We start from the raw sequence: 26,366 nt of genomic DNA, 5'->3' as shown, positions 1-26,366 counted from the left end.
TTTCTGGAATGTCAGTAATTTCAAACAGTGTCAATAAGCTATAATTTTGCTAATTTTAGTAATTCACTGATATATGACAAAATAATTTTGGGTGTATAAGACTTACTCCCACTAGAATATTTACTATGGGAGGTGGGAAGAAAAATATATCATGTCTTTAAAAATGTGCAGATGGAGGAGGAACGTAATTGATTTTTAGAGGAGACAGGGCCAAGGGCCTGAAAATACATGTGTATATACTTTCGTGTGTGTTATTAAATCAAGATCAGGAAATGCCACTTTATGGCACTTTATTTGCATATAAAAAACAACATTCAATGAGTAGACAAAATGAAAGGGGCTTTTATAATGTGTAATAGTTTTAGAACAAAACAGTTCACCATAAAAAAAAATCAATAGATGAACATGTATACAGAAGAAACAGAAGGATTACCCAGTGGTATGGGTATCTTGTGAGTACTCCTGCATACTAAATGCATTCAAAGCATGAATGCACATGAGTGATTTGTCTTTTATGAATAAACAGTAATAATGTTTGATATTAGTGGTTTTATGTAGTAAGTAGAGTGTCACTAAAGTATTATAGTTTAATAATGAAAATACAAAAAATCAATTAGAAACAATTTAAAATATGAATTAGGATTAAATGGGAGGCAAAGTGTGAATTTCTAATAAGAACCTCAAAATTCAATAAGTGAATAGGTAACAGTGACCGATAGCTGAAGGTTAGTCATCTATTATGTTGCTTCAGAATTCAGAGCATCAGCACAAGGAATAATGTGAAGAAAGAGATTTGTGGTAGAGAAAAATTATAAATATTTTCAGCAGGGGCAGGCTGATTCATTTTAGGTTTAAGGGTTCTCAGAAGAAAATATGAATTAGAAACAACAGGAAGCATGACATGCACAAGGCTGCCTGAGAGGACGGGTTATTAGGATCTTTATGCAACCCCAAAGAAATGAATGGGATTATTCAGAAAATGACTATAAATGATCTTTAAAGAGCACAGTACTTTTGCCAGTAGATGCAAAAGAGATATAAAAGCATTTTTGCAGTCTAATGTAAAATATTAAAGTAATACCACATAAAGTGATGAAAAATTTAATACCTTGATATGACAGAGTAGCAATATTATTTGGAGTCATGTTGAGATGAGTCACTTAGTCTAATATGTAAAAGCTGAACCTTTTTTTTCACTAGAGGCTCTGCTCTGGTATGTGCTTACATATCACAAGGAAAAATCCCTGCTATTCTATTCCAAAACTTTTCCATTCCTGAGTGACTAGGCCATGTTCAAATGCACTGAAGAGATGCTGGAAGTGGAGGATTGCTCACCCAGAAGTCAGACAGCCTTTATAAAATGCTGCCATCCCCAACCTGCACAAAACTCAAGCAGTGTTATATCATATTTGCTACTTTTTCTTTATTTCCCTATCCTGTTTTGGCCTCTAACAACTGCAGTATAGCAAGATAGACTACCTGCAAATTGCATCTGCAAATTGATGCCTGTAAATGTGTACTCTAGTCCAGTCTTGCCTGGACAGTGGTGAAAGTTGTAGTTTTATTGTGACTGTACAATGTTCTTTCTGCTGCCATAGGAGACGTAAGTGATTGGATTTGCCATAGTGATATCCAGTGAAACACTCCCTGTATCACTGTGTCATTCCTGCTTACAAACATTCTGGATGATTGGCGGCTCCAGTGCACTCCAATATGAACCAATCTTTGTGGTTTTATAATACTAAACTCAGTACGTCAGAACTGCAAAGCATATCACTTTATGATAAATTAAGCAGATTATCTTAGTTGCTTGTCTTAGAAAATTGATTCTAATGAACAGCGTAGCATCCTTCCTCACGGAATTCAACTCAAAAAAACCCAATCATAAACCAAACCAAATACTACAAGGCAAACCAACCAACCAACCAACCAACCAAACAAAAAACTGAAACACATACACACACAAACAAACAAACCAAGAAAGTAATTTTTTCCTCATAGAAATTACGATTGCGGGGAGCAGCTGCTGAGTCATCGTCTCTGGTGAGCCTTGCTTTAGTTGCTGTTGGAGACAATGGATGACTTCCACTCCCTTCCTGGGTCATTGCAGCCTAGTTCAAAACTGGTTAACCTACTCTGCATCAGAGTATGTCCTGCATTATAACACTCTGTTTTATTATTGTAGGCACTGACTGTATCAGCTTCTGTTTTCAGTGTCCCATAACGTGTATGTGGTTAGACTTTTAAATGACTTTTACCAGTAGAAAAGAAAGTAATCTGTGAAGACAAACTTTCCATACAAATGTTGGAGAGATCTGATGAGTCATTCACTGAAAATTACCCTGGATACAGAACTGGATTTCTCATTAAAATAATTCAATTCCTTGCTCTTCTCTCAATATGTATTATCTTATTCTGTTTTATAATTAATTTAAACAAGAAGTAGCCTGTAATTGGTCTATGTAGACAAAGGGCAAGTCTCTTCCCACCCACCTAAGAATTAATTAGTTATAGGGAATTAGTTGTATGTAATGATTTGTTTCAAATTGAGAAAGACCTACCCCAGCACAACAAATACTTCAGTGACAGGACAGCATGGGAGTGAAGGCCTGGAATTTTATGACTGGAATGCTGTGATGGATTGATACTGACCCTTTAAGAAGGAAAGTGAGGAGGGTAGTTACTTTTATTTAAGATAGAAACTGAGAAAAATAAAAGATGATCTGCATATGGTGACATGATGAGCCAGCTGAGAGCTTATGGGTTGGGGTTAGTGGGCAGACCAACATCAGTTTGTTGTGGTAAGGCCCATCAGATGTCCTTGTCAGGAAGAGGTAGAAGACCAAAGATGAACTGGAAGAAGTCTCACATTTACAGGTTCTAGTCCCGTTGAAGGACTCCATGACAGGGCACACGCAACGCAGGAGGTTTCTGGAGTGCTGTAATGACAAACTGATGCAGATGATCAAGGCATCAACAAGGAGAAGCTCTCAAGTGAATCTGATACTTAACAAACAAGGAAGACCTGTAGAGGACTTGAATGTGGGCAACAGTCTTAACTGCAAAGACTGTGAGATGTGTGGAGCTCATGGATCATGAAAGGAGGGCAAAGAGAAATAGCAGGATCATGGCTCCTGGAGAGCAGGCTTCGGTCTGTTAAGGAGTCTCCTAGGAATGGGATGTACTTCTGATAGGAAGAGTGGACCAGGACAGCTGGTTATTTCCAAGGATCACCTTCTCTAAGCTTAACAAACGTTGCATATTAACAAAGCGAAAAGCAATTATATCGTGGGGGGGGGGATGGTCCCCCGGGAAAAGACCCTAGGGCACACTTTGTATAGGAGACAGGCACACGGGTGGTGACCCACAAAATGGTGTTTATTTAAACAAGATGCCAATTTATATACAGTGGAATATGGAAGGGTCTCGAAAAAGGGTGGGATTTTTGCCAGGGGCATCAAATCCTGAGGGTCAGTGATAAGGGAAAATGGAGGGATTGGCCGCAGGGAATATGTCCAGCCATATAGGGAGAGTTGGGAGTTGGGGAGGAAGGGAAGGAGTGGTCTGGGGTACAAACAGGGGAGTTCTACAGAGGTTTGTGAGGCTACACGTCGTAGCTGGGTCTCTAGGCAACCCCTCGTAACTGCAGCTGTTAGAGGACTTCCAGATAAGTTTCTTCCTCTGAAGCTTCCTCGCAGTCTTTCTACACCTTTCTCCATTCTCTGTAGGCCTCCGTTGGTCCACCCCCGACACAAGTAGCTGTTTGAGGAGGCTTGCACAGAATAAGGAACTCCTGAACTCCTGATAAAGGTCAAATATTAAAGAGAAGCATACAAGAAGTGAAGGCAGGGTCAAGTGACCCAGATAAAATACAGAAATACTGTTTGAGTGTGCAAGGATGGGGCTAGGAAAGCAAAGTTCATCTGCAGTTGAATGGGATGCAGAGGGATGGGTAGGGCAACAAGAAAAGCTTCTATAGGTACATCAGCAATGAAAAGAAGGCTAAGGAAAGTGTGGTTCTGCTGCTGAATGGGTCAGGGGATCTGATGACAAATGACAGGGAAAACATCAAACTAGTTGAATTATACAGTGGAGGTTTCCACCTGGAAAGCAACTGGGCAGAAAAGTGCCTGGGTACCCTGGTAAAAAACAAGGTCAGCACGAGACAGCAATGTGTATTTGCAGCAAAATGGACAAAAGCATATTTAACAGTATTAGTAAAAGCACTACCATTTTATCAAGTGGAGTTACACTTTCCCTCTGCTCAGCCCTAGTGAAAGCAGATCTGGAGTGCTGTGTCACGTCCTGGATTCTCCACTGCAAGAAAGTCATGAATCATTGACTGAGTGCAGCAAAGAGTCATGAAGACGATTAAGGAAATGGAGCATGTGACAAACAGGGAAAGGCTGAGAGCTGGAACTGCTTAGCCTGGAGAAGACAAGGCTCAAGGGTGGTGTCATCAGTCTGTATAAATGTCTCGTGGAGAATATCAGTGACGGAACCAGTTTGTTTTTAGTAGTGGTCAGTGACATGAGAAGAAGCGATGGGCATATATTAAATATGAAAACACATGAAATTTCATCTGAATACAACAAAACACTTTCTTTTTTCTTACTGAGAGGGTGGCCAGACACTGAGCCAAGTTTGTCCAGGAAGACTGTACAGTCTCCTATTGAGGGGTCCAGACATTGACTTGACAGTGTCCTGAGCAATCTACTATGTGAGCTTACTTGAACAGAGTTTGAACTAGATTACCTCCAGAGATCCTTTCCAGGCTCAGTGATTAGGTGATTCCTGTTGGTTCATTTGGTTTCCGGGAGGTTGTGCTGTGTTCTGGACTACATGAGGAGAAAAGTGTAAGAAAATACAGATCTCAAACTCTGTTTTTATGAAAATATTGAAAATCTTTCTTTCCATATGTCACACAATAGGAAGATTTCTGAAATTGAACAGTTAGGTAGTGTAGAAAAACAATTTCCTACTTAACTCTGATGACATAGGATTTTCTTAGAAGAAAGTACACTTGTGCAATATTATGTAAAATGTCGTTATGACATCCTTGTTATGTAACTGTTTTTTACTGAGTTTTTAGCCTCAGTTATAATTGAATTAACTCAAGTAATAGTAGTCATGTGCAGAAGCATGAACGCAGAAAAGTAGCAGCATTGCCTGTCTCCTCATAAGATCACAATCTTGAGTGCTATTATCATTTGAACTTCTATCCATACCTTGGCAGTTCAACTAAACTGAGTTTAAATAATTCTTCTACTCAGGATGGATGTCTTTATGTGCAGATGGAAGTGTCTTTAATTAAATAAACTGTATTTAAACTGTATCTTGATTGTAATGAAGATAAGAGTTTGTGGAAAGAAGATGGTTATAGTAATAAATTTGTACTCTTGAGTTTATTCAAAAAGGCTTGTATTTGTGTGGTTGTTTGGCTTTCTGCTCCACAGTGTTATTGACTTTAAGATTTTTTCCTCCTCTTTCATTTTTCATTTTTCTGTCTTCTCTGTTTTGAGTATTTAGATATGAGTGTGCCATTTTAATTATCACACAAGCCTTTAGCAGAACTTTCTGTTATATAGCAGTATACTTTTAGTGACACAGTAGGTTGTAAGGCTTTTTCTTTTTTTTTTTTTTTTAAATGAAATCATGACTTCCAAACACAGGATAACCATCCTGAAATTATGACTTGTGTAGTGTGCACTGATTGTTTTATTTGCTTTTGTCAAGTTATGTTTTTTACAAATAAAGAGGCTTTCATCATTTTTACTTAATAGAATATAAACATCTAACTTGAGTAGGATATATGTTACTAGCTCATGTTTCAGCAAATCACCAGCTGTTGCTTCTTGTCATACTGCAGGTAATTCCATAGGAAATAAATTGCCATTTTTTTTCCCCAGTGTGTCTTCCTGCAACAACATTGCACAAAATCTTTCCTAAGTACAACTATAGGCATTCTATTTCCCTATTGTTCTGTGGATAAGAAATAAGAGATCTTCCTGGCTTTGTAGTTTCCTTCCTTTGAGAAATTAGTCTGAACTTATAGGTGCAAATGAAGATTCTTTGTCAACGACTGGCCTCAAATATCTTTATCTGGGAAGTTTATAGATATCTATTTGCAAGGCAATGTACTGAAAAGTAAAAGCTGTTCTTTTCCTGAAAAAAAAAAAAAAATCTAAACTGCTTAAAGCTAATAATTCCACTGATTTAGTCTTAAGGCGAGTAGAGATGGGAATCTAAATAATGTGGTCTGATGGATGGTTCCCTGTCTATTGCAGGAGGCTTGGAACTAGATGACCTTTAAGGTCACTTACAAACCAAATCATTGTATGGTTCTATGATTCTCAGATACTTCAAAAGATTCTATACTTTACCTAGCAGTATTGACAAGTACCAAAAAATGCTCATGGGAAATATAAAGTAATTGTAAGTTTGTAATAAGGGTTTTTAAGTGATCTATTTCAATTCAGAATAGAGACCTTGGTCATTTTTGCAGATATTTATTTGCAAAAATCAGCTCAATAATCAGCAGTGGTTGAAACGTCAAATAGAATATTAGGTATTCTCCAGAAAGGCATAGAGAACAGGCATCTTTTTAAAAGGCAAGGGAAGTAATTTTTTGGCAGAAAATATCAAATGTAGAAATGAAAATTGCAAAATGTAAAAGGAAAGCATACAAGTAGGTTCAAAAAAGATGCATAAATTAATAGAATTAACTGTGAGTTTCTATTGATGCCTACTTAAATGCTACAGTCCCAATGAAACCCCTATGTAAGGAAATCTTAAACTTGGCTTGATTGAAAGAATACAGAAGCTAGCTAAGTGACAGGTGGATTACTTTTAGTCTGCCCTTTTTCTAACACAATTTTCCTAAAAATGTCCATCAAAGTGTCATCAGAGAGGATACTGGGATAGGTATAAAATTAATATGAATTAATATGTATGGTCATCTCTTGCCATGTCAAACAAGGTAAGAAGCTCTCAATTTCTTTTTTTTTTTTAATTGTAGAACTAAAACTGGACATATCTATTTATTCTGAATATAGACTCAAATACTTACTTGTTCTGAAGACTTTCTTGTGTTGATTGCTTACTATTTGTGGGTTAACAGAACACCCTAATAAAATTGAAGCCATTGCTAGCAAAAAAAGAATATCTAAAAGTCTTGTTCACACAGTAGTTCAAATCAGTAAACTAAAAGGATATGGCTTCTGTACCTTGGGAGTCATTTCAAAGTATATTATGAAGATTTCAGGAGCTTCTTTAATGTATTTCCTGTTAGTATGAAATGCAGAAACATCTTTATCTTGTACTGTTTCCTGCATGAAATGAACTGTGTATTAATGTTTAAATGTTAAAGTAACAGTCATGCCTCCAAAATTTTGTAGAGTTAAGTTTAGTATTGCCCTGCTGATGAAGTTGCTTAGAAACAGCTTGAAACACAAGAGGTATATCCCAACAACAATGATGACATGGTTTTCACTTTTAAACTATAGCTGGACTGCTTTAAAGCAGCTCCAGTCCCTATCATAAAAAGATTATAATAAAATAATACCTTGGAAAACAGCACTTGAAAAAACCCCAATTTTGATATATAGAAGTTTCTCGCTTTATATAGGGTTTCACACCTGTCACGGTTTAAGCCCACCCAGCAAACAAGTACCATGCAGACACTTGCTTACTCCTTCACCAGTGGGTTGGGAAACAGAATCAGAATGGTAAAAATTCCTTGCCAGCATGGCAGTACGAAAAGCAGAAGAAGCTTTGGCTCTGTGTAAACACTGCTCAGCAATAACAAAAACATCTCTATTATCAAACCTGTGTTCAATAAAAATCCAAACCACGGCCCTTTACCAGCTACTGTAAAGAAGATTAACTCTACTCCAGCCAAAACCAGCACAGTGGCTGCCAGGAATACTTGTAAAAGCACAGCAAGGAATAATTGCATTATTATAGAGGATTATTTTATTTTGCTTTTTTATTTAATTCAACTAACTCTGATAGGTGTTTCCCTAAGAAAATTTTAAATTTTAAGCAAGCTAATGCTAGATATTCATCTGCTTACCTGAAAATTGTAATTTCTTGGTTTTTAAAGCCTTTTAAAATTTATAAAAGTGTAAAATTTTATGAAAATAAATTTTAATTTGCAAGTTCCTAGAGCATCGTAATAACAAGAGTAGATATAGCTAAGATGGATTATGTCTAGATAAGAATTTATTGTTTTTTTCTATTGGTGTATTTACAGGTCTCTATTCAACATTCTAAAATTTTGAAGTAATATTCTTTTCTAAAACTTTATTTTAAAGGATAGGATATTTTGTTCCATATCATTCCTATTTCTCTAAAATTTATTTTCCCTTAAAGTGAGGAAGATTATTATGTTATTCAGGTCCATTCTCAGAGAGAGGATAAAGAAACAGGCTATCCAGAACTCAGCCTTTGAAAAACCCTACCTCAGAACATTAAAAAAGAACTTTTTGGAAGCATGATACTGGTGCATTTTATGTTTTTTTTCTTCAACTTAACAAAGATTTGCTCAGGTAAGTCACAAAGCATTTTCTAGTAAAACTCACTCCCAGAAATGAATCTGTAGCTTTTCCATGTGAAATGTACCTTTTGTCCAAGCTAGGTTTCCTAAGCTTGCATTGTGTGTAATGGATAATCATGGAACTAGCTTCCTTTTATTCCTTTCTTGAAGGAGAGAAGATTTTTTTTTTCAGCCAGAAAATTTTTTCTTCAGGCAGACTTCTCTAGACCATGCTAGTTTCTCATCCTGTTATGGAAATCTTTGACAAAATTATTTATTAGTTGTGGCAACAGGGAAGCTGGGATTCTTTCAGATGTATGCGCATCCTGAAAAAATCAGTTTTGTAATTTTTATATGGAAGCAAGGATGGAAAAAAAAAGAGGTAGTGTCTGCAGTAAAAAAAAAAAAAAAAAGACAAAACTTACTTTATTTAGTGACATTGAGGTTAATGTGTTTTACTTTGCTTTTGTGAAAATATAAGAGTATATATAAACTTTGTCCCAGTCCCAGAGATTTGATATCATTGACATAAATTAAACCTGGTGGGATGAATCCTGTGATTGGAGTGCCCCGATGGATGGTTACAGGCTTTTCAGAAGGGTAGAGGAGGCATAAGCATAGCACTGTATGTAAAGGAAGGGTTGTAATGCAAGGAACTGAGAGTTGGCAGTGCACAGTCAAGAGCCTCTGGGTGAGAATCAAGGAGCAAATAAATAATCAGGATGTCATTGTGGAAGTCTGCTATAGACCTCCCAGCCAGGATGATGACATCAATGAATTATTCTTTGAGGAACTAAGGGACGCTTGCAAGTCAACTGTCCTTGTCCTTATGGGCGACTTCAATTTGCTAGAAATTAACTGGGAGTATCACTGGAACAACACAGACCAAAAGATTCCTAAAAAACCTGTATGACAACTTTATGCAACAGGTCTTAAGGGACCTGTCTTGGAAAGATGCCCTCCTTGATCAGCTACTTGTCAACAAAATGTATCTCATGAGCAAAGTGGAGATTGGTGGCTGTCTTGGCCACAGTGAGCGTGAGGTGATGAAGTTTAAAATCTCTACTGAGGGAAAGTGCCATCAAAAGCTGAACTCTGGACATTAGGGAAGTAGACTTTAGACTGCTCAGGGAACTAGCCAGTAAAGTCCCCTAAGGAAATATTTTTGCAAGTGTTGGTGTCCATCAGTGCTGGTCACTCATTAAACATTGCCTTCTAAGGGCACAGGAGCAAGCAATTCCTAAATGCTGAAAGTCAAGCAGACAAGGCAGAAGGCCAGTATGGCTGAACAGGGATCTCCTCCTGGAAATAAGATGAAAAAGGAAGGTGTATGCCCAGTGGAAGTAAGGTCAGATGATAAGGGAAGAATACAGAGATGCTGCTTGCTCCAGTAGGGAGAAAATTTGTACAGTCAAAGCTCAGCAGGATTTGAAGCTGCTGGAAATTGGGGAAACAATAGAAAGAGTTTTTTCAGGTACATTTATGGTAGTAAACAGTGTAGAAATAACATTGGCCCATTACAGGGAGAGGAAGGATATGGCATGAAATCACTTAGGTTGGATAACAGGAAAGCTTTTTCACTTAGAGGGTTGTTGAGCACTGGAACAGGCTCCACAGGGAATGGGTCACAATCCAAGCCTGATAGAGTTCAAAAAGTGTTTGCAAAATGTTCTCAGGTACATGGTGTGATACTTGCGGTCTCTTGCTCATGGTCAGGAGTTGACTCAATGATCATAGAATCATAGAATCAGCCAGGTTGGAAAAGACCTCAGGGATCATCAAGTCCAACCCTTGATACACTACCACCACAGTTACTAGACTATTGCACTAAGTGCCACATCCAGTCGCATCTCCAAAACCTCTACAGATGGAGAATCCACCACTTCCCTGGGCAGCCCATTCCAATGTCTGATTATCCTCTCTGTAAAGAATTTCTTCCTAATATCTAACCTAAACCTCCCCTGGCGGAGCTTAAGACCATGCCCTCTTGTCTTACCGATCGCTGCCTGGGAGAAGAGACCAACCCCCACCTGGCTACAATCTCCTTTCAGGGAGTTGTAGAGAGTGGTGAGGTCTCCCCTGAGCCTTCTCTTCTCCAGGCTAAACAACCCCAGCTCCCTCAGCTTCTTCTCATAGGGCTTGTGTTCAAGTCCCTTCACCAGCCTGGATGCTCTTCTCTGGATCTGCTCCAGCACCTCAATGTCCTTCCTGAACTGAGGGGCCCAGAACTGGACACAGCACTCCAGGTGTGACCTCACCAGCACTGAGTACAGGGGAAGAATCACTGCCCTGCTCCTGCTGGCCGCAAAACTAAACACATGTAGAGCTAAAGTAAAGGAGCCATACCAGCTATTTGTAATCAGGCTAACATACTCTTCCTACATGAGAGCTATAATAGCTGGATGGTTGGAAGATGCTATAATTCAGAAATCTTTATATTAAAAATTATTTAATTGTCCAAAACCTTCTTTTTTAATAAGCAAGGGAAGCCCTTTATTTTCTCCAAATTAGAAAGGAAGACTCAATCCTCTAGTTGACCAAACTGGGTAAACTCATTCCTTGGAAGTGTACTAAAGATATTTCTAAATTCTTGGATAATAGTGTGTAAGCACACAATAAATACCTCTTTGTAGTTACATAGCTGTGAAGAAACAGATTCTGAAGTGGAAGACTATATTGGATCCTGGATCCTGAAGTTTACTAGAGAATTATCACATTTTTTCTGATATTAAATTTGCTCAATGACTAGAATTTTATAACCTGCTCAGTGTTCAACTACAACGGATTTGATTTTGCAAACTTGGCAATATCTAAGCCTGAAAAATGTCAAAATAAATCCTGCAAACCCAGAGAGGCCAAAACTCTATTTTAATGTGTGTGCCTCAGTAATCATATGAGCTGTTAGATAATTGTGATTTTTAGAATGGAAAAACAGGAGGTAAATATTTGCAGGTAAAGCTCAACACTCAGAGTTGCAACTGGACTATCGTTAGAAAAAGAAAAAATTTCCCTTTTGGAAAACAAATTACCTAGAAGGATCTCTGTCCACTGGTTTGCTGTGGTCATGTCACACAGTCAAGCTCCACTGCAAGAGTTTCCCAACATTTTGTAATGTGCTTGTAATATTGTGACTCTCTTTAAGCACACTTATTGAAAAAAATTTACTAATGAATAGCTTTATTTCCAAAAGTTGGATGAGATCAGTGAAAGGTCTTCGTCCTGGGACTTCTGGAAATACAATTAACTTGTTCAGAATCTGAAAGAAAAATGTTGACATGAATATTTTGTCAGCTTCCTTTTGTATGACACTGTCACAAAGGTAGATTTACAGCAGTGACTAAAGTATTTATTTCAAAGCTTTCACTTATCCTGAAAGATTTGACATCTGTAATACCACATAACCCTTTTCTTTATGAAAAGAAGTACAAGATTTTTTCCATGTTAGGAACTCTACTTTCTTGCATATGCCCATCTTAGTTTCCTTCCCATGCAGAGGGGAGTATATCTGAGTACACTCAGATAAACTCCAGACAACAGTAAACAAACTGGGTGTTTAATAACAACAGTTACCAAACAATTAGGGTTAGTTAGGGTGAGCCTTTGTTTCTTGATTTTTCAACCACCATTAAGAGGCTAAATCTTGTACTAACATTTTTGTGACATTCTGACAAGTATGTCAGCAGCTGCGTGACACGTTTGCAGCTTAGTTATGAATTCCATAGTTTTGAGATTATTACTGAACAAGGTCCTCCTATGCAATTGACAATATATTATGAAGCTGAAGTGAGTGTAGTTCTGCCATACTGAAGCCCACAAAACTCCAGTCTGTATACCTACAGCCTTTTCATTCATCAGCAGAGAATGCAGCAGAGAGTACTCTTGGCACAATGTCCTATATACATATATGAACAGATCAGAAATTCAAATCTATGACTTTGAATAACTTGCTTTAATTATTTTTTTCCTTACTTTTGACATGATGTTTTTTCATAGGTGAGCATCTCTGTAACTGCAGACATTCTTTCAAAAAACTTGTGCTGTTAGAAAAACAGTTGCTAGAGATAAAAAAAAAAACAAAAACAAAAAAAACAAAACAACATTCTTTAGAAATTTCTGTTTGAAGAAGTGTAGGACCAAGAAAGCCTAATAAATCACTGAAGACGCTGGAAACACACACAACAGTTCTGACTCTGGAGCTTTGGATTTTGGACCTCTGGGATAGATAGACCTAAGCTACCTCTTCTAGGCCAAGAGGAAACAGCCTCAAGATGCACCACGGGAAGTTTAGATTTCTTTACTGAAGGTATTGTCAAGCATTGGACCAGACTGCCCAGGAAACATCACTGGAGGTATTTGAAAGATGGAGATGTGTAGATGGGGTGCTTAGAGACATGGCTTAGACTTGGACTTGGCAGTGCTAGTTCTACATGATCTGAAAAGTTTTCCCAACCTAAATGATTCTCTGATTCTGGAAATCTAACTTGAGGCTAAGGAGTGTTTACTAATTCAGAGCTCAGTTTTCTACTAAGTTAAGAAGTTCATACCCTCATGCAAATGGGTCTGGGAACCTGAAAGTCCTGTAGAAATTTCCCAGGAAATTACTGCCTTAGACATATTTGTATAACATTTATTTTGTCATCAGTTTCACGTTGGTGCCTTACAAAACTCTGTTGTATGTACAACAAAAATTTCAATTTTTTTTTGAGGAGATGTTTCCTGTAAAGTCAAATTCACTGGATTATTCTTACATCTTTATAGTAATATGATTTATTTTTCTGTGTGAGGTTGGTAGGCCCATTACCCATTGTTCTCTTAGAAGAGATGTTTTTCCAGTCCTCACAGGCTTTCCAGAATTTTTATGGGGAAATGTTGTGGAGTTATTTTGCTGAATTTAAACATTTTTTTTCCCCCATAGAAAAGTCTCCATATTAATGGTCTGCAAAGTATCTTCTTGTCATTTGCTTCCAGTAAATAATTTTCATCCTTCTAAATACATAACAGACATAAACATGGGTGTTTTTTGCACTATTAACAATTCCACCATTTCCATCTAATAAACTATATTATCACTGATACCTATTAATTTTCTAATGTACATTAGTACTTAATTTGTGCTGAGATACATAACTGCATTTTAAATGGCGCAATTACTTTATAACACTTGAAGCAAGATATAGCAAAAAAATATTATTCTGAACATGTGTAGAGGGTTTTTTCCCACTAAAAATATTTGCACCATAGGAAAAAAAAGGAAAGAATTATCTGACTGAATAGAAGTTAATTTTATTTAACTATGGTTTTGAGAGTATGAATCATCATTGTTTTTTCTTTTTCCATAGTGCAAATAATGAACAACAATAAATCTAGTCACAGTGAAATGAATCACTGAAATGGTCTGTGAATAATATAGTCTCATTTATGTTTTAATAAAGAGTCCAAGAGCAAGAACATTTAATGGTTTAATAGTTTCCTTGAGTTATATTTTCAAAGTACTAAAATGATTATTGGTGAAAAAGTCAAGAGAATGCAGGGATCCAAACTACGAAATTACATGAAAGAATGGTAGTGTATTTAGTCTGTATCTCAAATAACTATGCTAATAAATAGTGCTAGTGGATCACAAGCACACTCATAGCTAGAAGGGAATTCAGGTATAGAAACTCAGGCATGGTGATGGTGAAAGAATTGCCAGTGTAATAAATAACATTCAGAGTTGAACAGAGAAGAAAGTCCAGATACTAATATGTTGTATCCTCAAACTATTCTGGTGCAAAAGAGATTTTTTATGTACGAAAGTAGTTAGAATTATTAGAGATTATTATTTTCTGATTCAAGACAGTCTAGAGTCACAGAACTGAGTCAAGAAGTTGTTCTATAGGTGGGCTAGAAGCAACCCCATCATTCATTAGGACAAATGGTTTGCCTCATGTCAAATCTCCAAAATGAGTTTTCCTTGTAGCCTCTGGCTCTTTGGTACTCATCATGCCTCTGGGCTGCAAATAAACAAATGAGGTCATTATTTTTACTTATTTTTCAGATACCTTATGGTTCAGTTGTACTATTGTGAGGACATGATGTATACCGTGACACTGTAATGCAAGAACACACACAGAGGTTGAGGCTCTGTACCTTTTTCTTTCCCTGATTAGTATTCTTTCAAAGAGCACCATGGTGGCATGTCAAAGTTGTTAGCATCGTGTTTTTTCCAAGCATTTTAAAGAGAAAGGATAAACGTTAGGATATCAGTAGTCATTTGATCCTTGTCACAAGATTGAGCTGCAATTGAAATGAATGGGAAGGTGTGCCGGGTGGATTGGTTATAGATAATTCAAGAACTGACACTTCTCAAGTACTTTGTTAGAGATGTACACTGTGATACTTCTTAAAAGTGTTTTTCAAAGAAACATTAAGCAATGTGAGAAACAGATAATTTTATTTGGTCTCTGTCATGGTTTTGCTAGTTCTTAGAAACTAAGCAGGAATTTTTCCCTCCTCCCTGCCCACTGCATGAAGAGAATGTTAAATGGGCAGTTAAGTAACACAAAAGAAGTTGCAGGTAAGGCCACATTCCTAGTTAATGACCCTCGGAATCTTGTTTTTGAGAAAGGTTGAGGAGTTCCTTTTTACTTTTTCTTTTCCTCTCATCTCCTGGGAAACGTTGGGGAGGAGTATAGGTAGCTGCTGAAGCTGGAACAAGGTCGGAGTAGGACCTTGGAGTCGGTTTTGTTCTCAGCCTGGCTGCCATCTGTGGATTCTGCTTGGATTTTCATCAGAGAGGAACTATTTTGGGAGGCTTTCTCCTTCCCTGTTCCCATTTGTTTCCTTCTTGGTAGCGGTTCTTGTGCACATCAAAGGGAGAGGGAAAAACTATACTGCATGATTCGGCCAGCAGAACAGAGTGAGTTCCCGTTGGGGAGGACTTTTTTTGTTGTTTCTCTCCCTCCTCTCTCTCCCCTTTCCCAGTGTGTGTGCGCGAGGGAAACCCATTTTCTGTTTCTCCAATACACCCAGGAGGGTGTCTCCCCACATGGCAGTGACCACAGATCCAACAGTGCCCCCTGCCGACCAGCACAAAGCACTGCAGGCTCTGCATCTCCAGTGATCCAACAGCACCCCCTGTTGATTGTAGTTAGAATTGCACCAAAGAGCGTGACCTGAACTGTTTACCTTTTTTCTTTTTTTATTGGTTTGTTTTGAAGGGGATTATTTGTGGGTATAGGAGTATTGTTTGGTTGTTTTACTTGTTTTCTTTAGTTGTTTCTACCAATACACATATATCTTTTCATAAAGGGCTGTTTGTTTTTCCTTTTTCCACACTTTTTTTCCCCCTCAATGGGAGCCTTTTAATTTTGGATCTACAATTACTTAGAGGGAGGAGTTTGGGTCTTCCTTATAACTCATCCTCAGCAAAACACCTGTGTCTCATTTAAACTGAGACAGTCTCTCAAGAAGTCTCTAGAGAAATGATGACAAAAACCAGTCTTCATTTCAGTGTCAGGGCTCTTTACTTTTTGACTTCGCTCAGGCTGTTTTTGTATCATAAGAAAACTTGTGATATCTGGCTGACTCTTGTTCCTTGGGTTACAATCCTTTATTGTTGCACAAAAATCTATGCCTCCTAATGAGCTGATAAGAACTAAGAAACACGGTTGCTAATTAGAAGGGTAGCAAATGATATCTTAAGCATTAAGTTAACCAATCAGCAAAAGAAATGGAATAAGGAAAAAGACATTTTAAATGTCCCAGCCCAGAGTCTGCCCTAGACAAAAGGAGCTGAAGTAAGTTAATTGGTATCTGAAAGGTTGTCATGTACTAACATTCAGTTAATTGGTTACAGGGCAGGGATTAACAGAGAGTCTTCCAGACCTTTTAGGTAAAAAAAAAGGGAGCCTAATATGTTCCATTTAACTGATTTAATGAACAGTCATTTTACAGGAACGTTGTTTTTCTTGTGTACGTTCTGAGAGGTAAGAAATGTCAGGAGCAGCACTATTTCTTGGAGTTACTTTCTCTTCATTAACAGTTATGACCTTAGATCATTTTATGTAGCAACTCACATACCCACCATTCCAAAGCTTGTCATTCTTGGCGGTTTTGTAGTAATGACAACAATGGTTTTTGCCCCAAAATTTCATTATCTAATACTGGTATAAATTCCTTACAATTCTTTTAGTAAAAATAATGCTTCTTAAAACCATGGTAAAAAAATAAGGCAAAACTAAAAAGCATATTTTTCTTTTGTTTTGACAAGGTGGATAAAATCAGTATGATGAGCATTTCCTTGTTTAGATGCCTGTGTATTTGTACCAGAGTACGTGGCCAGTTTTTCCACAAATGGATTTAATTTTCATGGTCACCAAAATGAACATTAGGAGCCTATTGCTTCATTTCTCCAAAGCCTGGCATTAATATTTTTGTTGGAATTCTTCAATTTCTTTGTGGCTTTCTTCAGGTCACAATCCTCTCTCTCTCTAATTTTTGAATAGGAGTTGAAGATGGTGCCTAGTGAATTTATTTTCTCAGGTCAGCTATCTCATTCTGATTATCTGTGGTTACAATTCAAAGATTTTTACAATTTTCAGAGTTTCCAAAAAAAAAAAAAAAAAACAAACAAAAAAAAAAACTCAACTGGTAAAATGGATCAAATACCCACACATGAGAGATTATTTTTAGCTTTGATATCAACCTTTTTCATTTCTTGTAGAGCTATAATTAACTTCATTACTGTTTTTAATTTATTCAGCTGTCTTAAATATCCACTATGCACAGACTAAAAATACAAGCATGAAGTTAAATTTCTCCCTGGATGACAATAGCACATTAATACTTGTTGTATTTTCATAGTAATTGATTTTACTGCTGATTTGCCTCAGAGTATACACATTAATGTATACCATTTTACAGTATTTGATTTCTTTAACTACATTGCATCTGGATTAAGAAAAACAGTTAAATTATTAATTTAGATTGAATGATTAAAAATTGAATTAGAAATAGCTTGCTTACAGCAACTGCTCAAGGTCCAAGCATAAATGGAACTTATTAATGTTACTGTAGGGGGTTGACCTTGGCTGGAAGCCAGGTGTCCACAAAAGCCACTCTATCATAGAATCATAGAATTAACTGGGTTGGAAGAGACCTTCAAGATCATCAAGTCCAACCCCTGATCCAACCCCACTGTGATTACTAGATCATCGCACTCAGTGCCACATCCAGCCTCATCTTAAAAACCTCCAGGGACGGTGAATCCACCACCTCTCTGGGCAGGCCATTCTAATACCTGATCACTCTCTCTGTAAAGATCTTCTTTCTAATATCCAACCTAAACCTCCCCTGACAGAGCTTAAACCCATGCCCTTCTCAACTGGGCAGGGCAGAGAAGTAAGATGGGGCTTATGGGTTAAGATAAGTCCAGGAAGAGATCACTTACCATGTAACAGGGCAAATAGACTTGACTTGAGGAACTTTAATATATTACAAATCAAATTAGAACAGATTAACGAGGAAAACAAAATTAAATCTTAAAACATCTTTCACGACCCTTCTCTTCTTTCCAGACTTAACTTCACTCAAAAATTTTCTATCTCCTCCTCACGAAGTGGAGTAGGAGGATAGGGAACAGGGACTGATGGCAGTTCATCACATGTTGTTTCTGCTGCTCTTTCCTGAGCTTGGGGAGGACTCCTCACACTCTTCTGCTCCAGCTTTGTGATCCCTCCCAGAGAGGAATGTTCTCCACAAAGGTCTCCACCCTGAGTCCTTCTTACAGGACACAGTTCTTCATTAACTCTCCAGAGTGGGTCCCTTCCACAAGATGCAGTCCTTCAGGAGCAGGCAGCCCCAGCATGGATGCACCATGGCGTCACAAGTCCTGACAGCTAACCTGCTCCATTGTGGACTTCTCTCTTCATGGGGCCACAAGTCCTGCCAGAAGCCTGCTCCAGTAGGAGTTACAGCCTCCCTTCATGCACCCACCTGTTCAGGTGTGAGGCACTCTATGCTCTGCAGGTGGATATTTACTCCACTATGGTTTTCAATAGGCTGAAGAGGGACATCCTCCCTCACCATGGTCTTCACCATTGTCTGTAAGGGAGTCTCTCCTCTGGCCCCTGGAGGACCTCCTCCTCCTCTTTCTTCACTGATCTTGGTGACTGCACAGCTATTGCTCTCACGTATTCTCACTGTCTCTCTGTCTGTGATTGCACAGATTTTTTTCCTCCCTTTCTGAAACAAGTTACCTCAGAAGCGCTACCACCACTGCTGATGGGCTTGGCAGTGGGTCTATGTTCCAGCTGTTCGGCATTGGCTCTGTCAGATATGGGAACAACTTCTGTCATCTTCTTACAGAAGCCACCCCTGTAGCTTCCCCACTACCAGAACCTGGCTATGCAAACCCAGTAGGATTACTCATCATAGAAGTTGTTTCATAAATGGCTCTCCCTGGGCACACAGAATAACAACATTGCTGTGCAAGTTTCTCTCTCAGGTGACTATCAGTCCTCAGGAAACGGGTCAAAACAGTGGCAATGTCTGCACTATAACTGGAGGTGTGCTTGTAAATTGTGGGCATAGTCTAACTTGCTTTATTTTGTATACTATGTATACCATAATGTATATGGGAACTCCAGTTTGGCAAAGGTGAATACTTGGTGCAGCAGTCTCAAGTATTGTATTAGGACTGTGAAGCTATTCAGACTTGACAGAGGTGTAATAATATATAGCTATATACACTATCTTTTTAATTCTTCATTTAGGTGTGGAAAATCTTTAGACTTGGTCAGAACTTGGATTTCTTCACAGGAAAGTATTCAAGGCAAAAGGTGCAGATACTGGTATCTGTGCTGGGTAATTTATCAGGTAATGGTAAAAGACTTTGTATAGGACATGGAGGAAAAAGCCAATATTTTCTCATTATTACAGCAGCCTTTTCAGAATATCAGTTCTCTCAGAAAAGTAATTTTTTGAGAATTTTCTCTCACAATGCTTAGCTGTTTCCTGAAAGTTCCAAAAACTTTCAGAACAAATTGTCTCCCATCTAAAATCATTATCAGTTGGAGTTTTCTTTACTGAATTATCTATCATTCTTCCATGACCCAGAGAATGTTACTATAGCTTTAAATGATTAAATTGAGTTAACGTTTGTTAATGATTAAACTTAAGATTTCATTAGGGCTTGACCTTCAGAGGTTCTAATTATTCAGTGTTTCTAAGCACTGCAATGGTTGTTTTAAATACTCATCTCTTATTACTAGCATGAAATTACTGTGAGCAAGAGCAAAAAAGGAGTTGGGACAGCTGAGAATATTTAAGTTGAATTTTCTCTTGGTTTTGGTCTATAGCTGCAAATCTCTGATTACTAATATTTTTAAATTTTATTATCACTATTTGGAGCCTCAGTTCTTCAGAAAGGTAGATAACTTCTAGGTAAGCACACATATTGAAGTAAAGAACTTTGTCTAAAGCAGAGTACTTTTTTTCCCTGTAGAGGTATAAATAAATATTTTATATATCAGTATGCTAATCTCATCATAAAAAATGTTTTTTCTTTGTTTTTAAAACCCCAAATTATTTAAACCCCTGACATGCTTTACTATATTTTGTAATTCTTTTTCATTTTCTCAATAATTACATTAAAGTACAAATAATATTTATAAGAAACTAGGTTATGGAATGGAATTAGAAGAGTTATCAAATTAGTTTAGTAAGTATTTTCTCATATGATGCCTATTTTTTGTGTTCCTCATAGGTTTCAGAAGAGGCTCTGTACCACAACACTGAGGATGAGGACACTTCCCAAGGAATGGAGCCGTACCTTGTGCGGAGGTTACTGTCCCGTAACATTCAGCTTCCCCCCCTAGCTTTCAGGCAGTTAGAACAGGCATACTGGGATAAAAAGAATGATACTGAGACTATCCCAAGACCCACAACTCTTCCACTGAGGATACCTCCTCTGATTGCTGTTACAGCTGCTGAGTCCAACAGGTAAGATACAGCAACTTGTTCTTGATTCAACGTTCCCACTGGCAGGTGCAGGACATCAGATGCTGCTTCTAGGACAGAAATGTATTCCTTTTCTAAATCCCCTAAATGAAAAAGAAGAATAAAATGTATATAAATTTGTGCCTGAAAGTTCATAATACTGCTTGAAAATTTCTTGGTCATGTCTAGTAAAACAAACCTTAGAAAATATTTTCTCTGAATATTATTAGTTCTTTATATTCTGAAAGAAAGATTCTGGAGGCATGATTAACCTGATGATGATGACGAATATAGAAGCTTCTTCATGCACAGCTTTTTCTTTTTAGATGATACAGTTTCAAAACGAGTTTCAAGGAATCTTGAGAGGATTTAGCCTGCTATTGTATATCTACATTATTAGTTATGTAAATGGTTTGAACTTATTTGGTTATAGTGACTTCCATTATAGTTTCTTCATATTGCATCTGTGACTTCTTTTATCATACATATTTTCTAGAGTAAACTTTACTGTTTTTAAATTTTCTGATTACATCCTAATTTTTGTTCTTATTTTCCAAAATGTGAACTGTTCAGTATGAAATTTAGTATGAATTGTTTAGTATGAAATGGTGAAGGCAGTGCAGCATTTTGGTAACCTGATATATAAATACAAGGTAAGTGAACACACTGAGAGCTGAAATGCAGTACTTAAAAATTTTTGGACATAAGTTCAGAGAGAATACTGTATTTTGAATTATATAGTTAGGAAAATAATGTAGGACTTGTAGTACATGAGGAAACCCATAAGTATTCATTAGGATTCATAATCAAAAACTAGCTAATATTAGCATTAAATCCAATATCACCTCCCATATCTTATTTCCATTTGGATGTCTTTATTTTTGGGATAAGGGAGACCAGTTCTTGAAAGATGCTCATAGAAACACTGACTACATCCATAAAAGCATATAAACATTTAGATTGTTTATAAATGAATGTATTATTTAGAGAGGTAAATAAAATGAAATTTAATAAAGTTTTGACGATAGATTGGAATCTTGATTTTTTTGTTTTGTATCCATGGGTCTGGAGAGAAGAGTGCTTTGAGATATGGAAGGAAAATAAGTATAGGTGCAATGCTTATATTAACACTGACTGGGAAAAAAAAAGTATGCTCCTGATATGATAGAAGGTCAGAAAGCTCAGAAAGCAGAATGAGAAACTGACTGATGATAACAGCTAAGTGATTATAAATTTCTGGGGACTGCATTATTTTCTAGGCTGGATTCAAATATATTAGAGAAAGAGAGTTTGAAGATTATTCAACTAAATAACAAATCTAAAACATGCTGGTTACTATGGGTGGCTATCTATTATACTCAGAGACTGGTTTCTTCTGTGAGAGACTTCTCTGCGGGTAAGAATCTCTCCTCAGCATTAAGAGATAACTTTGTATCCTGGCTATGCTGTTTACTCATGCGGTTAGTAGGAATGTGTTTTAAAACTGAACAAAACAAGATTTATCCTGAGAACGACAGGGAAGCAGCAGACCTACAGATTGCTGAACGGAGATGCCAGGCTGTTTAAACAAACAAACCAAAACTGAACACAACAGCAGAAGCAATCATAATTTTGATATTTCTTTGTAATATAAAGTCTTTAGCTTTTATGATCATTTCTTAGCTAAACTGCAATTACAGCGTTACAGGAAGATTGTTCAGGAAATTAAATTTCTCTAGATGTTTAGTGCCATTTTTAGTTTATTAGCTCTGTCTCTCAATCAGCTGTGCATTTCCCAAATACACGCTTATAATGCCAGTCAGCAGCTGAAGAAAGCTATCCTTTTATCTGGCTTCTTGTGTGCATGAAAGTACACAAACTTAGGGGTCCTATTATGTTTGTGGAAATGCAGCTTACCTTCCCTGCCCTTGAAATGTGAAGCTGAGAAAAGGAAATCAAAGTGTGGGTCTGAGGATTCTTTGTCTTCAGTGGGTAAATAAAGGTAGAAAGCATTCAGGTCAGAGAAACTCATTCTAAAGCAGAAGAATTTCACTGCTGAAAACATCCTAAATTACAAATGTTTCTTTTTGGAGGAATAGGCTAAATGATTCAAAAAATAGCGTTATAAAGCATCCTATGCTGTGATTTAAATGACTGAAACGCACAAAATTAAAAACAATGACAGTGGATGTAGATTTTAAAATAAAATATGTGCTCTATTCCTAAACGCACACATATGTATGCATGTGCACACACACGCAACCCCAAACTCATTTTTTCATTTTTCTTTTCTCTTCCTTTTTCTCTCTTTTTGTATCTTTTTGATGTCACAGGATTGTTTCTGGTTGTATGTTAGCTTTGTAGGGGAATTCAAACAAAGCTTATATTTAAAACAAAACAAAATCAAAAACCCAGAGTAGATGAAAAACTAGAAAGCAAATATTCAGCAATGATTTCTTTTTAATCTTTCACTCTTTATAAACTCTTCTGACTAAGGGGACAGTACACTGTCTTGCCATTCCTTTTGCCCTTCTAATTTCCTTGCATGTATGTAGGGAGCCAGATTCTGATTCTGACTTCTTTTCATCCAGGCTAAACTGAGATCATAATAAAGATCATTGTTAAGATGAGTAATTCATGTCTACTACTGAAGTTTCATGTGCAAAAATGCTAAGATGCTATAAATATAAGAGCTTGCAAATTGGTAGGCTGAGCTGGTAGCATCTATTAAAATTATGGAATATAACAATTGCCAGACCTTCTATGGGAAACATTAGAAACTGGTAGACAATTGCTTTTGATATTTTAATTCTTCCTTTATTTTTACTGTTATTTAATAAGCAATATACATATTCCGTATACATAGAATATTAAATGTGGTATTTTATTTTAAGCTAGGATAGCCTGGCTATTTGGGATGTGCATGTGAACACATGTTTCGGCCAGTTTTCCTCAAATAACTAACTAAGTTTACCATCAGTTTTGATGTAGGTAAAGCTGTGATAGCATTTAAGATGGGATGCACAAATAAGAAATGATTGACAGCAGAATGCTTTTCTCTAAAGCAGCTGGTATTAAAATTGTGTGGGATTGTTATGTATGGAAACTTATTTGTTTGAGGAGATTTAAGATATTTATCTTACCTCCTTTCTAATAGCTATTTCAAAGAATTGACTTAGGATAGTCAATGAAATCTTTGAGTAATGATGGTATTGATTTGTCCAAAGCTCTGTGAAATATGATGGAAGTCTCTTCAGTTACCTTTGTTCTGAAAACTCTTTTTGCATCTTTTTTGCTTCACTTCATAAGAAGAGACGGTTAGGAGAAGATGGGACAGGATACGATACCTATTGAACACTGTGAAGTGTGATGGCACATATACCTATCTAACTCTCAGTGGTACAGTGAGGTATCAGGCACTGACATATTTTTTATTTTCCTTTTAAAGAATAGCTTTTTCAGTGACAAAGGTCTATCTCAGTTGTTGCTGTGATACTTGTGTCCTCTTAACACATGTGATGGAATACATCATTTTTCATAGGATGAAAAATGTCATGTTCATTGCAGGGAAACTCCAGAAATACAAGAGTATATAAAATACTTGAAGACTTCATTAGAAGGGTTATTTGAAAGGAAAATGTTATGCTTAGGAAGACTTTCAGAACAAAACATAATGTGGTGTTTCATTCAGTTGTCTGTAATTTGGTATATATAGTGTTTCTTCTAACTATTTATCCTAATCTTTGCTCAAATATCACTCGGGAAAGATTATTATAATTGTAAAACATAAAATCTTTTTTTAATTGCTTTTGTATTGCTTATGTACAACTGAGAGTGTGTATATTACTGTGTTTATGAAACTCTAAGGAACTACAAGAACAATTTACATGGCAGCTAATTTCTGAAGTATTTTTTTTACAATGTTTCTTCTATCCTGATTTATGGTTTTTTTTTCTAAATTTGAATTACATGGATCAGATAGTCACTATGCTGCTTAAAACTTTTGTGTTTTCTTATCCACTAAAGAATCAATCAGATAAAAACTTCTTTTAAAATTATCCCCAGGCACTTCAAATTTTTAATATCTGTTTTTGAAAGAAAATATTAGCAAATTTTTATTAACATCATTACTGTAAGTTTGATACTATAGCACTATAAATGAGAATCTAGTTTCAAACTAAATGTGTCTTAATACCCACCATGTGCATACTCATTGCTTTTTCCCTGTCCGAGTAATACCTCAAAGGCTAGATTTTGTCTTGTGTAGTCAGGGCAAGAAAAGATTTTTCATATGTTAGACAACTGAAATGTGTAAATCTTGAGCCATAATTTTGCAGCTAGTCACCTACTATGCCAACAAAGTATTTTTAAAACAACAGTTAGGATTCTAAATTTGGATCATTTTATTATTTATTAAGGAAATGAGTGTTAGACAGAGGTCATGAAAGCAAGGAGATTTGACCTTAGCTGTGCAACAGGCAATAAAAATAAAAGCTAGGAAAAACTACTCTTCAGGTTTATTTATTTGCAACTCAGTAGGTTAGTGTATGTAGTGAAAATACATGTGAACTATGATTTACATAGTTCTAAAGGAGAGAGATAGAACCAAGGAAATTTTGCTATTTCAGTTTTTTTAAATTCAGAATTATGATGTTGGGCCTGCAAAGCTGTAACTCTTCTCAGGAAGCTTCTCATGGGTCTAGGCTCTTTTCAACAGTAGCTGTGTTTCCTGTCTCACCTGCCAGTTAAGAATAATGAAGAACAGCATAATATTCTTAGTACTTTTATTGCATATTTTTTAATTTTAGAAGTACTATAAACATGAGAAAATCTTCACAATACCTTTGGGAGATCAGTTAGTGAAAAAGCAGTGTTATTTACATTTTACGCATAGGAACACCTGCACATAAAGGGGTAATTCAACTGGCCAGGGCTACAGAACAAACTGGTAATGAAACTATGAAGAGAATTCAAGAGGTTTTGACTCATGGTTTTGTGTCTACCTTATGCTACCTGTTAGAAAACTCAGGATAGATCTTGGGAAAAAAAGTATGCCTCAAGTTTATCTCAACCTTTAAAACTAAACATAGTGTGTCAAAGATAAGGTCTTGGAAGATTTTAAATTGTTAGTAGTAGGAGTTAAGCACGGTGCATGCTATGCATCCAGACTCACACTGAACCTGTGTTTCTATCTTATCAGCTCAGTCACATCTATCTGACTGCAGCCTCTATCACAAAGCAAACCATATATTTAACTACCATGGAAAGCAAAGTTGAATCAACATTTAAGCACAGATTTCTCAGTGGGAAAAAGTAGCGGGAATTTGTGAGTTTAAGTGGATACTAGAAGCCTTAATGTTTTGTGGCATTCAAGCTGGCTTTTAAGAGAGTCTTCTGCTTAGTGTCAACAATTTTCTATGTATTTACTATATGTATTCTATATATAGTATATATATATATATATACACACTATATATATATGGAATAATTTTGGAGAACAATACAAAAATAATTCTGTTGGTCAAGACTTGCATTGACCAGGTGCTGTAGAGAGATAAGGAAGCTGTGAAAGTGGCAGGCCCCATACTAAAACACTTGTATAATAGCATTTCTTAGTACCTATGGATAACTTCAGATGTCACACTTATCTCCAACCCCTCATCTTCCCCCCCAAAAAAAGGGATTGTTTTAACTTATGTCTAGTATTGTGAATGATTTATATCTGATGCACAGGTAGAGGACATGGAGGACAGCAGGTACTGTGTCCACTCCAGTATTAGCTATTCTGAGGAGCCCCTGGTGGTCTAGTGGTAAAGGCGCGGCGCTATCACTGCCGAGACCCGGGTTCGATTCCCGGTCAGGGCCACTCCCG

At 36.8% G+C, this 26,366-nt stretch overlaps 1 long non-coding RNA gene across 1 annotated transcript in view; it reads right to left on the bottom strand.

Moving 5' to 3' along the window:
* Positions 1-26,366, bottom strand: part of LOC126647667 (uncharacterized) — a 62,178-nt gene that overhangs the window by 16,321 nt on the left and 19,491 nt on the right. Inside the window, exon 2 of the long non-coding RNA XR_007630637.1 lies at positions 20,482-20,619. This is a non-coding gene — a long non-coding RNA (uncharacterized LOC126647667). The remainder of the gene's footprint in view (positions 1-20,481; positions 20,620-26,366) is intronic.

The sequence above is a fragment of the Myiozetetes cayanensis genome, unplaced genomic scaffold (genome assembly GCF_022539395.1).
Source record: "Myiozetetes cayanensis isolate MyiCay16 unplaced genomic scaffold, myiCay2020 scf4, whole genome shotgun sequence".
Taxonomy (NCBI): Eukaryota; Metazoa; Chordata; class Aves; order Passeriformes; family Tyrannidae; genus Myiozetetes; species Myiozetetes cayanensis.
This window is presented reverse-complemented; position numbering and strand designations above follow the sequence as displayed.